Source organism: Acanthochromis polyacanthus, chromosome 10, assembly GCF_021347895.1.
Source record: "Acanthochromis polyacanthus isolate Apoly-LR-REF ecotype Palm Island chromosome 10, KAUST_Apoly_ChrSc, whole genome shotgun sequence".
In the NCBI taxonomy this organism is placed as follows: domain Eukaryota; kingdom Metazoa; phylum Chordata; class Actinopteri; family Pomacentridae; genus Acanthochromis; species Acanthochromis polyacanthus.
The window spans coordinates 4,910,815-4,927,866 of NC_067122.1; the positions used below are offsets into that span (position 1 = coordinate 4,910,815).

A 17,052-nucleotide genomic window follows, 5' to 3' on the forward strand; every position below is an offset into this window, starting at 1 on the left:
TGAAGGTACTGCTGTTGTTCCGCATGGCTAAATGCGCATAAATCTCCAAAACTCAAAGGAAAACACTCCTGCAAACAGCTGGAAGCAACAAACTAAACTTCAGCTTATAAAGCTGAACTTTCATGGACATTTGAGGTTGTAGAAGACATGCTGTTTTGTGATGTTTTTGGTCCAATATCGGTGCTGGAATGTTGATGAGCCTGTCCCAAACTGCTTCACGCAATCTTTAGTTGTCAAGCCTGTGCCATGTTGAAAGTGGTACTAAGACAGTGGTTCAAACTAGAAAAAATGACACTGTGGCTTTTAAATGGCTCATTCGGATATGCAACCACATATTCAGATGTTGCCAGATTAACAAAGGATGTCTGAAAGAGGCGTCAATTGGACAATAGGGGGTTCATACAGACCCCTCTGTCTTATCAAATCTACCGATGGGAACTAATATGATGTAGGCCATCTAGTCGTAAACCAAAACACAGTCAAATATTTACAGTACAGTTGAAAAGGCACCAAATAGAGCACCTGAAAATGTGCCTTATGGAGAGAAATTACCAAACACCCAGTGTTCTTGACACAAAGCGCTGAACACTATTTGGCGACATCATAAGTCAAATTGGCCCATCTAATGTTGAAATAAAGGCGAATCCTTTAGTACAACAGGGTGTTTTAAGCAGAGGATGAGGATGGATTACACTCTGACACATTATCATGAATTCCATTTGAATCTAATGAACTCGGAGCCAGATGTGAAATGAATCTCACAAATCAACGTTATTTGTGTCATTGTAGAGGTAGTTGTTGTCTAAGTGCACTTTTTTTAATCAAATGCTGCACTGGTACATTTGCTTCACATGAAAACTGAGCCGTAAATGAAGATTAAAATCTTAAATAAGTCTCAGGGAACAAAACTGCATTGATTTTTGCATCCTTAACTGAAAGTTTCTAGCATATCAGCCACCGCTACGTTGGTTTTGTCAAACTGAACACTCGCTTCCACTTTGCTGAAAAGCTTTTCGTGGTTTTGCTGCGAGCTACCGCGTCACTCAGCGTCTCTGGGTGCCGTAAACTCAACTGAACCTGAAATTGAGACTGAAAGAAAACGTCCATGTTTTCAACCAAACTTCCAGAGCTGCCGGGCAGAAACCTCAGGCCATTAACGAAGTCAGCTCACACACACCTTCTTCAAACACACTCCCTCCCGGTGTGTGTTCCAGGTAGCGACCTGCAGCCACATGTTCGGCTCCAGCTACCTGGGTCGCGTTTCGACATCACCCCTATAGCTCCCAGTACAGACAGGGAACACTATCTGCAGCTTTTTTTTTTTTCATTCCTCACCTTCGACCGTCTGTCAGTGTGAGGATGACTGGGTCGTTACTCTCTGCTGGAAGCTCCACAAATCTACTGCAAATTCACAGCTCGGAACATAAGGGAGGTTTTCTCTCATCTGTGCCGACTCTCTGCTTCACTTCTTCCTATGAGCACTTTCTGGTAGAGTGGACTAATCTATCAGCAGGGAGATCTGCTATCTGTCATCTTGTACTGTATATATAAAGCTTTATCAGGATGCACATACATGCAGGTATATTTTTTAAAGGCTTCTTCTTTTCCCCACCTAATCTTTGGTTGTATTAGTGCATTTATGAATGCATTTTATCTGTACGACTTTAATTCTGTCTTACATGAACAGCTACAGTCATCGGCTGTCTCATATGCTGCCACATAACTGGAACAAACCACACGTCTGTTGTAACCTTCAGCTCATTTAAACCAAGGCTTTCTGTTTGCCTCCAATCAAACCAAATCTGAGGACTCGGAATGATTTAAACACCACTGTAGCTTTAACATTATACTTTTTCTGTTTAATTCCTTAAATAGTGTTGCGAAAGTGCTACATATATTATCTTTCCTTGCCTTTAATGGAAAAAAAAATATTGTGTTGAGTAGGGATGTCTGATATTGGCTTTTTTGATAATAAGCGATATGCCAATATTGTTCAACTCTCAATTTCCGATTCCAATATCAACCGATACAAATACCAATATATGTGGGTTTCGAAATAATTCCAAACCAGAGACGTATTGTTAGTAAGGAACAGCAAGCTTGTTACTGCAGCCACCTGACTTGGTTACATGCTTCATAACGCAGTTTGATGATGTGATCATTTGCGTGTCGATAAATGTCACTGAAATTCAGGCATTGTTTTATCGGTTATCACGATAAGCAAAAAAAAAACAAACGACAACGATATTGACCGATATTACATTTTTATGCCAATATCAGGCGGATCATATCGCCGGGCCGATATTATCAGACATTCCCAGTGTTGAGTGCTGGTATACAGAAATAAAGCGTGATTTTACCAGATATTTTTTAACTCTTTATTATCTTCATAAAATGCATTTCTGACGCTTATCAAAGTAACTGAATGAATCACGTTATTGGCTGTTCTAAGACATTTTCTCCCAAAAAACATTCAGAATTCATGCAAGTCCAGCTGGAGTTGAATAATATATGTTAAAATGCACTGAAGTAAAGTGGTTTTTTTCAGAAATAAAGCAGTGTTTAGTTATTGTTTTTGCAAACGTGTGCCTGCAGATGTCTATAGCTGCAACCTATCTGCTGGTAAACACAATTAAACACAATTGGTCCATGGCATGAAGCACCACCCATTCCAAGTTCAAATTTTATAACAATACCACATAATTACTACTGCTTTTTTACAGGGATGTTTTTCTAAGTGCATGCTTTGGCATTTTCCAGAGAGGAGACTCATTTGTGCATATAACAGTAAAGTGTTATGGCAAAAAAGCAGATTCTAAAAAAATTTACACACAGCAGCCTTGCATTTATTTTTATTTATTTATTTATTTATTTTACACCTTTTACAGATTATTAGCAATTCACCAGTCTTTACTGCTCAGGCACTTTTTGCCTTCTGCACACAGATGCAGACAACAAAGCAGGAGGTTTTTTTGCCCTCTTTGTCGTCGCTTTGAACCCACTGAAGCAGCATTACCTCATTTTTAAGCGTTTCTTTGGAGATAAAACATCCCAGACAGCAGCTCAATTAGCTGTAACTGGCTGGTCTTTCAATAAAGTAACAGGGACAAACACTGTCTTTCAGCACATCCTCTTGTCTGCTATAATAGTTTGTGGACACAACACGGATGCTCTTATTGGTTCAAGTGAGGTGTTAAACCAACAGGGCAGACTGCAGAAATCCAGATGTCAGAAACACTCAAGAACAACACACTGTAAAGCAAATCAAGAGTTATATTCCCGCCGCTTAATTAAATGCACGATCGCAAGAAACCAAAATTTCTGATTTGGACAAACTACATTATTTTGATCGTTTGGTTCATGTAATAATGTTGGTGATTGCATCAACTTATTATGTGTAATTTAAACTCAAACGTCTGTTTTAAGAGGGTTTAAACTGAACTCAAGTCGAGGTAAAGTTAATTAAATTGGCTTGATAACTTAATTTTTCTTTACTTTAAGTTCAGGATTCCAGGTCCCCTCCTCTATGTTTACATGTCTGGATAATTCAGCAATTACATATAGCTTTTTGTAGTTCGTTGGTTGAACAGAATTCCGTTAGAAGTTATCGGAACTCAAAAAGACAGTTATTTCTTAGAGTGCAGTCCAGGCCTTCTGAAACATAACTCAAGCTTTTCATGGTCGTCCATCTGAAATATATAAGCATAAATAGAGGAAATCTTACTGAAAAGTCCCTCCCTTATTAGCAAAATATAAAATGAACCTCATTCTCAACTTCACCTAAATTACAAAGCAGAAAACGTCTGTCATTCTCAGGAGTGGCATTAAACCTCCCAGCCTCTAAAGCTAATGCTCATGTTCCTGAGCCTAACTGTGCACAAAGGGATCTCTGTGTTTTCCTTAAATTATACTTCACATAAGGTTCCACACTGTATCTGTCCTTTATAAGACAATAAGTTTGTAATTTTGGTTTATACCAAATATAAACAGACCATTTTTATTTAAACCTAAGAAACATACAACTCCGCCTCTCCTGAATATCACAGAATAACCAATTATGAAAAAGAAATGAGTTGTTCAAATGAAATAAAGATTTTAGCTTATTTGCCCAGGGGTGACGATTGGAGATGTCTCAATTAACTATCGGTTTTGCGATTCTCTGATTTGATCTTCATGAATCTATTCCAAAGGCAAAGCATTTGGCATTTACGTCTGACGTTTGGAGGTTCCCATCCCATATCTCCAGTAAATAATAATGTGTTTTGAACTAAATATTTTACTGGTCTGAATCGTCTGGACCTGTGCAATGTAACAAGATGGGGATGTTGTTGATCTTGAAAGAGCACAAGGCTTCATCAGTGAACTTGTTAGTGGTTTAACAGAAGATATCTCAGCTTTCCAACTTCATGTTGCATGCCCACAGTCATGCAGCTTGCACACCATTAAGCGGTCAAATGAAACGTGAATATGCTTTTAAAAACTTGAAACTGTCAAGTTGTCACATCTAAATTTCATGTCTTCAGCAGCCCATCTACATTAAAGGCATGGCTGTGCTGAAAGTAAACTAGCCTGTCATCGTTTGAAGGCAAAAGTTCCGATAGCCGAGATTTAATCTTTTTAAAAAACGTTGACAAAGACAAGCATTTTCAGGTGATCTTTCTTTTAAAGCATATTTAGTGTCACATAAATCAACCGCACCGTGACGTGGATGTAATTCTCAAAACTGTCAGAAACTTGCAAAATTTGTCCAACGCACTTCACAAAAACCACTTAGTTGTACTGAGAAGCGAATGCTGCTTCTTTCACTCTTTCCCTTCCATTTGCCCTCTTCAATTGTGAACGATACAACAGATGTGTGTTTTATGAGGTGGGGATTCAATCCTTTCTCACAACATCGTGCATGAAAGAGAGCAAATGTCACAGTCAGAGGAGATGGGATGTTCATCTCTCGTAGCTGCAATAGCTCATAATTCTCAAACATCAATAGGAAACCTCACAGACAGCAGGTTCATTCATAAATGCATGCCGCAGGGGGATATTTACATCGTCTGGTGATGTGTCTGAACCCCAGTTTATAGTACGTGCTTTTAAATCGAATTTCACATTGATCCCACTGTCAAAGATGTGAGCCTACAGAATACTGAACGCAGGGTTCACGCATTTTTAGCACTCATATATATATTAGATCTTTTTCTTCAATAAATAAATTACCAAGTATAATATTGTTTGTTTGTTTTTTGGGTTCTCTCTATCTACTTTCAGGAAATGAAAGTCTGATGATGCATATGAAGGCAGAAATATGGAAAATTCTGCAGAGTTTGCACACTTTAAAGCATCACTGTAATGACATTTCATCGCTTTTTGCAGCTGTAAATATACTGTAGTGTCATCTGTAAATATCTATCTACTTGCATACCACCCAGGCAATATTTTAATACAATTTTGCACAGTCCATTGGATTGCATGGCTTGTTCTTAGAGTCCTTGTCTTTTTTTTGTTTTTCCACTGTGCCTTGAATGTTTGGATCTTAGAGAAACAGCATTTCAGTCCTGTCTATGTCCTGTACAAATGGCAGAATTGACAATAAAGTTGACTTTGATGTTTGATATATGTCAAAAGTGTAACCTGGAATAATCTGTAGGGTTAGAAATTAAGATTTATGCTTCAGCACACATGTTTTCCAAACAAATACAGCTACATGCAGAAGTAAATTTGAAGCCAAGTGTTCCCCATTTGTTGGTTTGTAGACCATCTGGTTTGTAACTAGTCATGTGCCGGACTTGTTCATACATCTGAGACAGTATCAATTGGATATGAACACCAACGGTGCAAGAAAAACGTGAGTACAGTGCAAATTCTGCTCATCATGACATTTCAGCAGCTTTTACAGCCCTGAACAAGCAACTGTGCTAAACACATGGTGAAAGTAATCAAGTCCTGTTGCCAACCTGAACATCTCAGCCAGCAAGTTACAGCAGCACTTTATTAGAGAAACACAAGCTACAGTTGTCCACAACTTCTACAAAGCATCTGCTGATGAGTGGGCATCGAGGCCATTTAAAAAAGAATAAACTGGCAACAGCGACGGTGAGCTTTTACTTTGAATCCGATAAAAAGCCACAGGCTGAGCAGCAGGTATACCATCACTTGTATGTCCTCCATTGTTACGTTTGTGTCGCACACAAATGACGTTAAGAGACTTCTGAGCCGCTGTGCTATGACAACTCCACCTACGATGAGGTGGTACTCAGTCGTAATGGAAAACGACCTAAACCGAGCCGAGTCGAGCCGCGTAGGTGCTAGTGGAAAAGCGCCATCAAGGTGAAGGCAGGGGACACCTGGACAGGTAACTAGTCTGTCATAGGGCTATACAGACAAACATCACACTCATATTCACACCTACAGATAATTTATAATCACCAAATAACATCATCATGTTTTGGACTGTGGGAGGAAGCCGGAGAAGCCGCTGAGAACCCATGCATGTACGGGGGAACATGCAAACTCCATGCAGAAAGATCCCAGGCCGGGACACAAACCAGGGATCTTCTAGCTGTGAGGTGACAGTGCACAGTGTCACTTTGCAGCTCAAAAAAAAAAAAAAAAGGCAGTTGAATGTTATGTATTTCTTGTTTTCACTGTATTGAAAACAGACCAAACCGTGTCACCGTGCTACCTACTGAACTATGAACTTCTTGTACTGCTGCACGCCCATAAATCAGTAAAGGGAGATAATGGTTCGCTCCAGCTGCAGCTTGTTGAGTCACTATCATTTCTGTAAACATGATCCACTTTTTCGTCAGCTTTAACCACACAGTGTACTTCACTCAGGGTGAAGGTAGTCATCCATTTCCTCTGCGATGACTCCGCTGCACCACGGACAAGTTGAATCATGGATCCATATACCTGCCAGTCTGGCTTTGAAAACCCGGGGGCATTTTATACCGGGAGGGCAGGGCATGTGGTTCATAAAGAGCACACAGCCTGGCCGGTGGCGTACGTGTAATTATCTCCATATGTTTGTACAAAGGTCCCTCACCAGTAAACTGTGGTAGAACACTAAGTGGTCTTATGAGGGACTGAAAGGATTCCAGGGTTTTTCCTTTTGTCACTGAAAACTATCCGACATTATTCCTCCTTCTGCTCCTTCTGTGATTTTATTCATCCCGTCAACCGGTTTCCTGCTTTTTGTCAAGCGATTACACCCCCATTCTTTGGAAAGAAAAGGAGAGAACAGAGCGCTGCTGGGATTCAGCTGAAATGTAATATCTCTGTAATCACATCAAGGTGCTGTTCTGGATGTGGGAGTTTCAAAGGAAGCTCAGAAAAACAGGTATTTAATGTATTTCCATACATTAAAACGCTGCTTTACTTCTGAAAATGATCCGTCTCTACTATATATCTTAACCTACACACATATTATACGTTTTTCCCCCCCCGTTCACCTCACTTGCACCAATGCATTATAGTAAATTAAAGTAATTATACAGCACAAGTATCGTTATCATTTAGTTTTAAGCTTATTTACGATCAGTATGTAAAAAGTTTAATGCACTATAGAGTAGTTTTAGATGTTTATAAAACTAAAAATGATAACACAATATTGCAGCTTTTGTAATTAAATATGCCTTCATGTCTATAAAAACAGAACTCTAAGTATTTATCATTAATTATGTTTATATTAGAGCTGCAGCAATTAATTAATTAGATGTCAGCAAACTATTTCCATAATGGATGAATTGCTTTGAGTCATTTTCTTTTCTCCTCTGTGACAATAAACTGATTATCTTTAGGACAAAACAAGTCATTTGATGTTTTTCATAAACTTAATGATGAAATCACACTAATTTTACAAACAAACAAAGAAAGTATCACACCTTCTAGCACCTTATTAAACTGCATTTAACTGCTGAGGTGCAGCTATAAGCTGTTTGAGTTTAAATGGAGTTTTTCTTTTTGCGAACACCACCCAGAGAATGAAAAAAAACACCAGCAACTGCCTGCATTTTCCATATAATTAGTGCAAAATGACATGTTTTAGTTGTGGAAAACCTCAGTGGAGCCTATAAAATAATGAAAATAAACTGCATGAAGAGAGAAAACTGCAAACCCATATCTAACAAGTGATGCAGATTGCACTATTGAAGAAATAAGACACATTTCTGACCAGCGTTCAGTCATTATGAAACGGGACAACCATGAAAACTCCATATACTAATAGCAAATGCGACTAAATAAATAACATTAAATGTGATTTCAGTGGTAGCAATCATCATTAATTAGCTTTTTGTGAATCGGTTACTGAAGCTCAGATGATATAAATGATACATTACTGCTTTAAAAAGGCCCTATAGCTGCTGACAGGCTGTTAACAAAGCAGCAGGGCTTTTAATCCTGACTGTAAAAATCAAAAAGAGTTTAGAGTTAAGTGGAATCTTTATATGTTTCCTTCTAACTTACTTTCAGACTCATTTGCATAATTGCCAAGTTCAATTTCCTCCGCAGCCATTAAAAAAAAAACAACACCCCCGTCTTTACACTGGTACAATCTAACACAGTAATGAGTCCGTGCTGTAGTATTATGCCATGATGGATGGGGAGGCTTCACCAGGTGTCACTCTATTAAGCGCAACACCCCAAATCTGCTGACTACAAAGCCATGTTTTCTAACTCTCCTTTAAGATGCACAGAGCAAAATAACCCGGAAATGTCAAGTTTGACAATTAAGCACCAAAACAAGGTGTTACAGCAGCTGCTCTCCTTCAGATAAAAGGTTGTTTCAAAAGACACGAGCGAGGTCTTTAGCATTTCAAGCCCGGTTAAAGTTTTTAGGCGCCCAGGAAAGTGTTTTGCAGAAGTGAGGAGCGATCAAAGGGCCACAGCTTAATGTGCGAAACTGGTAAAGCAGCACATGAAAACGTTTCCTGGACAAAGGTAAGAATAGATAAGCAAATTTTAAAGCTTTTCTCACTTCAATATTATGTCCAGTTTGAATGGAGGTGCCTTTAGACGAGTCTGAACCTGTCAGGGAGAGGGGAAAAAAATGAGTTTAGGGAGGTTTGTCCTCCTTTGCCTCCTTCAGAATAACACACTATAATCATTACTAATCCCTATATCGCTGCAAGGCTGCAAATTGTTGGCAGCTATTCGAATTTCCTGCTGTCCTTAGAACATCTTGCATTATCCTCTGCACAGTGTGACGCCAGATATCGTGGTATCATTTGTTTTCTTCACATATCCCTTATGGAAATCCATTTTATAGTATAGAATGCCAAACAGTGACGGCACACAGATTCACTTCCTGCATTTAGATGATGCTTCGTGCATGAAATACATACATTTTTAACCACGCCTGACGTGTACGTCAGTGGGGTTACTGCATTCGCTTCGGTATCTGGCTGGCTGGGTAAATACGTATATTTGTGTGTGTGTGTATGTCCGGTCAGATATCTCTGCACGTGCTGAAGTCAGGATAATCAAACTTGGCACTGAAGACCGGTCTACGGTCCCCTGCTCAGTTGTGGAGTTAGAGGTCAGCAGATCAAGGTCAAGGTCACAGGGGTCACTTAGCACATTTCTTGCATATTGCATCATTTGTATAGGAAGGGATATACGTAGGATGATCAAAACTGATACATGCATGGGTGTGGTTCTGCCATCTACTGAGGGCTTGTCTAGTTCTATATGCAGCTTGCCTCACATACACCTTATTGATCTATGTTGGAGCAAACAGCAAGCTATGTACATGTTAATGCGACTTAGAGCCTCTTAAACCGCCTCGGCACTACTACTGACACTGCAGATATAAAGATCTACATTCTCCAGAGGCCAAAACTCTCATTTCAAATGTATTAGTGAATCAATTTTGGACTAGTGTTTCAGGGAGAGTTTAAGTTGCACCGCTCACATGTATTCGGAAACACCTTCTGCACCAGAAAATTTTGGGTTCTGGAATTTCTGGAACTTTCACAGCTTGTATTTCCAGCATTTTTTCCATCAAATGTAGGAAACTATAAGGCTCAATATATAATTGAGGGACTTTTGAAGTCTATGGGATATATCTTGCATACATTTTTATTAAAAGTAAAAATAACTCATGTTTTTTATGTTCATTATGACCATGTTCTACAGACGTGGACAAAATTGTTGGTACCCCTCAGTTAAAGAAGGAAAAACCCACAATTCTCACTGAAATCACTTGAAACTCACAAAAGTAACAATAAATAAAAATTTATTGAAAATTAAATAATCAAAAATAGCCATTACTTTTGAATTGTTGATTAACATAATTATTTAAAAAAAAAAAACTAATGAAACAGGCCTGGACAAAAATGATGGTACCTCTATAAAAGATTGAAAACTATTTGACCAGAGTGACATGATTAACTCAGGTGTGTCATTTAATTGACATCACAGGTGTTTCCAAACTCATAATCAGTCTGTCTGCCTATTTAAAGGGAGACAAGTAGTCACCCTGCTGTTTGGTGAAAAGGTGTGTACCACACTGAACATGGACAACAGAAAGCGAAGGAGAGAATTGTCCCAGGACATCCAAAAAAAATGATAGACAAACATCTTAAAGGTAAAGGCTATAAGACCATCTCTAAACAGCTTGAAGTTCCTGTGACAACAGTGGCTCATATTATTCAGAAGTTCAAGACCCACGGGACAGTAGCCAACCTCCCTGGACGTGGCCGCAAGAGGAAAATTGATGACAAATTGAAGAGACGGATCGTTGGAATTGTATCCAAAGAGCCCAGAGCAACCTCCAAAGAAATTAAAGGTGAACTCCAAGGCCAAGGTACATCAGTGTCAGATCGCACCATTGGTCGTTGTTTGAGCCAAAGTGGACTTCATGGGAGACGACCAAGGAGGACACCACTGCTGAAAAAAACTCATAAAAAAGCCAGACTGGAATTTGCAAAAATGCATGTTGACAAGCCACAAAGCTTCTGGGAGAATGTCCTTTGGACAGATGAGACCAAACTGGAGCTTTTTGGTAAGGCACATCAACTCTATGTTCATAGACTCAAAAACCAAGCATACGAAGAAAAGAACACTGTCCCTACGGTGAAACATGGAGGAGGCTCAGTAATGTTTTGGGGCTGCTTTGCTGCATCTGGCACAGGGTGTCTTGAAAGTGTGCAAGGTACGATGAAATCTGAAGACTATCAAGGCATTCTGGAGAGAAATGTGCTGCCTAGTGTCAGAAAGCTTGGTCTCAGTCGCAGGTCATGGGTCTTCCAACAGGACAACGATCCAAAACACACAGCCAAAAACACCCAAGAATGGCTGAGAGAAAAGCGTTGGACTATTCTAAAGTGGCCTTCTATGAGCCCAGATCTGAATCCCATTGAACATATGTGGAAGGAGCTGAAACATGCCATTTGGAGAAGACACCCATCAAACCTGAGACAACTGGAGCTGTTTGCTCATGAGGAGTGGGCCAAAATACCTGTTGACAGCTGCAGAACGCTCATTGACAAATACAGAAATCGTTTAATTGCAGTGATTGCCTCAAAAGGTTGTGCAACAAAATATTAAGTTATGGGTACCATCATTTTTGTCCAGCCCTATTTCATTAGTTTGGTTTTTTAAATAATTATGTTAATCAACAATTCAAAAGTGATGGCTGATTTTGATTATTTAATTTTCAATAAATTTTTATTTATTGTTACTTTTGTGAGTTTCAAGTGATTTCAGTGAGAATTGTGGGTTTTTCCTTCTTTAACTGAGGGGTACCAACAATTTTGTCCACGTGTGTAGTCTAGATATTTACTGCTATTTTAATGTTGCTGTCTTTTTTACAGTTCATGAACATTAGAGTTTTTTTATTCATATTTTCATGCACCCTTGCTGCCAGATTTTTTCAATTTTTTTCACAAAATGTTTTTAGAAATTTAAATTTTACAATTTTTTATTGTGTATAAAACACTAGGAAACCTTATGTTGATGTCTAGGGGTTCTTGTCAAACCTTCATAGGAGGAATGAACAATGTGTCCTCGTGTGGCAGCCTAATAATTAAATCAAAATCAGGCATTGGGGGATCTGGCGGTACGAGGTGAGACAGAATGAGCCTGGAAGAGCCTCCATCATTCCCCACTCCTCGCTTCGACTTGTTCATATTTATGGAAACTGCCTTCTAGCTGGTGGCTACACTTTCACTTTATTACTTTTTTCTGACATGACTGTTATTGGTGCTTCACAACTCTGACCCTTGACCTCTTTACAACCAACTTCACTGAAAATCATCGTTCTGTTCTCAGACATGCAGCAGTGTTGGACTACATTAGTAAAAGGACACATTTTTCATACAAACGTGTGCAGTACAGCTTGCTTTTACATTTTTTTTTACATATAATCTGCATAATTCCACCTCCTCTGAGCACTCCTTATATGCAAGTTTTGTGTAATCCAATCTATTTCTGAAAATCAAAGCTTGCTCAAATTTCCTTTTGCATAAAAGCAACGTTAAAGCAATGCAACTTTCACAGCTAATGCTTTTGGTCAAATGCAACTTAAGACCCGACCGCCAGGATTACGATGCTAACCCCCGTCTGACGGGGTTGTAGGGGTTGAGAAGGGCGCAGCCTCCGACCTAACCTCCCTTACAACCGCAGCATTAAGCTCGGATGCAGAGGCCTAAAACCAGAGCTGTGAGATTATATTGGGATGGGTTAACAGCCTGTGTTGCTCTGGTCCGAAAGTACTTAACCCTGTCAGTACAGCAGAGCACTCTGACCCAACCCTGGGAACTCAGACAGACAGATTCCGTCTTAAATAAACGCAAAGAGCAACACATAAACTTGAACACACGTGAGCATCACTGCATAATTCAAACTTGTAAATGGTTGTATTTATATATCACTTTAGATGATATGTCACATTTACCCATTCACACACTGATGGCAGAAGCTGCCATGCAAGGCACTAACCACAACCCATCAGGAGCAATTAGGGGTTAGGTGTCTTGCTCAGAGACACCTCAACATGAGCACGACGGGCCGAGAATTGAACCGGCGACCTTCCAGTTACAAGACAGCCACTCTACCCACTGAGCCATGCCATCCTTGTGGGTTTGAAGTTGACTTATTCTTCATGTCAGCAAGTTCTAAATGCTCCTCATTGCTAACGTTACTAGGGGTATTCATTTCAGGACCAATTTTTAGTCGTCAAGGACCAGACCAATGATCTTTCAACCAATAGTGTTTACTTTCGTCACAAACGTTGCTGGGCAAAATTCTACTGCATGCCACACTTTGGGGTAAAATTCATAGAATCTTTAATCATATAATTGCATTCTGTGATATCAAGATGTATTGTGATATTCACAATGCTAGAGGTAACTGTGACAAAGAGTTCAATGAGAGGACGGTTTGTTTCTTTTGCCATTATGGTCGATGTTCTGTTGTTAATTGCGATTATTTGAGAGGAAACGATGATTCCTGGATGAGGACACCAAGAGGGGAGAAAAACTACATTGTTGTCCTCTGCTCCCAACTGAAAACCCATGAAATAGGTTCTACAGGCAGTTCTTACCTCACAGTGTTGGGTTTGCACTAAAACAGCTTGTAGATACTGTGACAGAAACTGCAAAGACATGATTGATGCACATCTGTATACATAAATGCATACAGTATCACGTTAACTATGTTCCATATAACACTGACATGCAAAGTTTCATCTTCCTAACTCTATACTGCACTTTTGCACAAGAAGTCTGGGTCATAAAAGAACCTCTAAGATGAAAGATGCTAGAGATCAACAGTGATAAAAGCTTCAGCTAATCTTTCTCAAATGGGTTTTTTGTTGTTGTTTTAAAGTAGCTTCTCTGTGCACCACACCCAATATCATTTATGTGTCGCTCTTAAACTTTGACTTGGGATAATTCTTTAAGATGGAGGTAACTGGAATGGAGAGTTCCATTAGAGGAAGGTTTGTTTTGTTTGTCAGTATGGCCGATATTCTGCTGTAAATTGCGATATTAAAGAAGGAAAGACAGTTTCTCAGTTTCTGGATGAGGACACCAAGAGGGTAGAAAAACTGCATTGTTGTCCTCCTTTTTTTGTCCTTTACCCTGGAGTAAGTACTTTATTCTCAACTGAAAACCTTTTAAAGAGGTTTTACAGATGGTTCTTTGCCTCACAAGGTTGGGTTTGCACTAAAACAGTCTGGAAAACAGCTTTCTAATACTGTGACGAACTGCAAAGATTTGACTGATGCACATCTGCATAGAAGAATCCATACAGTACCACTTTTACTGTATTCCATATAACACTGACATGCAAAGTTTGGTCTCAACTTTATACTGCAGTTTTGCACAAGACGTTGGGGTCATTAAAGAATCTTTAAGATGAAAGATGCTAGAGATCAACAATAATAAATATTTTAACTAACCTCTCTCTAATGTTTTTATTTGCTTTGTTTTAAAGTAGCTTCTCTCTGCACCACACCCAGTATCTTTTATGTGTCGCTGTTAAACTTTGACTCGGGATAATTCTTCAAGCTCTCCTTGACAATCGCAGCTTTTACTGTCGCAGCATCTGTGAAAGTTGTGGCGGAGCACCACCGGAGCTAGTCGTAAAATATCTGAGGTCATGGAAATGTTCAGGGAAAGACATTTAAAGTCAATGTGGGAAACCGTACAACAGTAAATCGCATTTATTTAACCCCTTTATATTCATTTTGGGTGATCAAAGTGGAGCTTTTAGCAAAGCCTGAGCATCTGTTCCACACTGACGCTGCTGTAATACTCTTTACAACACAAGTTTCTCTCTGTGAGAAGCAGCAGTCTGCTCCTTTTGCTGTATTTTTCCGAGCCTCTGCTCTTAGAGCTGCTGTTTGCAGGGTTACACCGTGTCGAGAAGGGTGTAAGGTTGAGCAGAGGGGTCGGGGGTGCTCTTTTAAGTTAAATGGCCTCTTCTAAAACACACACACTCCCACAGGGTGACTTAAATTACATGGACGGTCAGAAATGTCTCCGTTAGCAGCCTGTCAGTCGTTCAGGTGGTTCCTTCAGACCCGGCCGTGTGAGATGGGCAGGACTGGAGCGGAGTAGATAAGTGTGTGTGTTTACAACATGATGCATTCAATGAAGTTTTGCCCTAATATCGCACTATTTCTGTTGTTTAATTTCATCGTCAGCCGGCGAGACACTCAGTCCGTCAGATCAAGAGGCCAGCAGGCCAGCGTAATTGCTGGAGGGGAGCATTCATCTTTCCTCGATCACAGGCAGTTCCATCCAACCCTCCAGCTAAATCTAGACTTTATCTCAGTGACTCCGAACAGCCATGTTATCAGCGATGGCGTTAATGAGGCTCAACTTCTGCCAAATTACCCATCAGATAATTGAAAAAGCTCTCAGTCCAGAATGAATGATTTGCAGGTGCTACACTGCAAAGCTGCAGCGTTCCTGTGGAAAATCCTCCAAAAAACCTGATCAGACGGCAAAACCAAACTGACTTAATCCTGCTATAATAAATTCTATTGCCTCATAAAAAAACAATTATTTTCCTAAATGCCTTCAAATTATGCAGTAACATTTAAATGCAATGTAGCCTTTGGCAACTTTCAGGTCAAAGGAGATTCCTAAGAAAGAGCTGTTTTACTTTTCATATTGTTTACATAAAAATAACCGATGTGTCACTTTCCATTATGGAGAGCCAGCTTTGAAAGAAATGAACTGGTCAGTGCCTGAAGGTGATCACAGCGTCCATCCATCAGAAACGCCATCACTGATTGCATGCTTCATGAAAGCACAACCTGCAGGTGAGTGACAGCTCCAGGGAAATGAGAGCCATTTGAAAAGCAACAAATGCTCACCCTGCTCCTTTCACTGCATTGCAACAGATCACTGCTGCAAGAACACAGGACTGAGAAATTTAATTCCTCACACTAAATCAGCCGTAGGACAAAAAACAAGACAAGGAAGGGAACCTCTGACCAAACCTTCAAACATCAAGAGCTCGGCTGCATGCATTGACATGTGCCTCCACTCCTCCTTTGCAAATGCTCTGAGCTAAAACTGTCAGTTTTATGGGTTGAATTCATCATAAAACTTCATTATTTTCCTGCATTTGTCAGATTTACGTGTTGCAATAACTTTACTTCTTCTTCTGAGGCACTTCTAGTCTGTTTATACACCTGTCTGGGTAGTGTTTAGTAATACTATAAGAGTAAATAGTGGTGTTGTTCTCCACAATAAACAGCAGAGTGAAGTGGAGTGAAGCAGCATGCACAATGAGCAACAGGGAAAACTTACCTGAGGCCCAGTTAGGCGACTCTTCCAGGAATATCTGTGTGTTTTTGTTGCCTCTCCTCACGCTTCAGGAACTTTAAAAATCCTTTGACAGGACGGCAGCAACCGGCGTACTCCCATGGCGGTTTGGTGTAAAATCCATGAGGGGGAAAAAAGCAAAGATAAGATTAAAAATAAATCACACATGCGGAGTTGTAGGAGAGTCTCTCTGCTGCTTGCCGCTAACTTCAACTTCAGTGCCTTCAAAAGGCCGTGCACCAAAGTGCTGCTGAGACACCTCAACACTCCCTCAGGAGTCCCATCTCCACCCACTTCTTACACCGTCCCTCCTCTCTTTCTCACACACACACACACACACACACACACACACACACACACACACACACACACACACACACACACCTCTCCATGTGCCCAGATTGTGAGCTGCCTCCCCCGTTTGTTGCCTGTGGGCTCAGGCCTTTGGGTCTTGGCCAGGACTCTGCTTCTAGGGTGTGTGCATATGTATGTGTGTTTGTGTGTTTGATACTGCACAACCACTCTCTTTTAGTCTGAAACAATCCTCAACTTTTACCTGAGTACAAATGATCAGCTGAAAGGCTTTGTTTCATAAAATACTATATTGCCCATGTGGTTTTTTGTCATTTTTGTAATGTTTTGTCTTGCTCTTGTTGTTTTGTCATCTGATTTTTTTGTCTCATGTTCCCTTTCTTTCTTGCTTCTGTTTTTGTCATTTTGTGTTGCGTTTTTGTCATTTTTTGTCTCGCTCGTCATTTGTGTCTTTTTTGCCCCG

At 40.0% G+C, this 17,052-nt stretch overlaps 1 protein-coding gene across 1 annotated transcript in view; it reads right to left on the reverse strand.

The window, feature by feature from the left end:
- fat2 (FAT atypical cadherin 2) overlaps positions 1–16,573 on the reverse strand; it is a 152,115-nt gene extending 135,542 nt beyond the window's left edge. Inside the window, exon 1 of the mRNA XM_051954476.1 lies at positions 16,263–16,573. The gene's annotated coding sequence lies outside the window, so the exon portion shown is untranslated. The remainder of the gene's footprint in view (positions 1–16,262) is intronic.
- Positions 16,574–17,052: the final 479 nt, after the last annotated feature.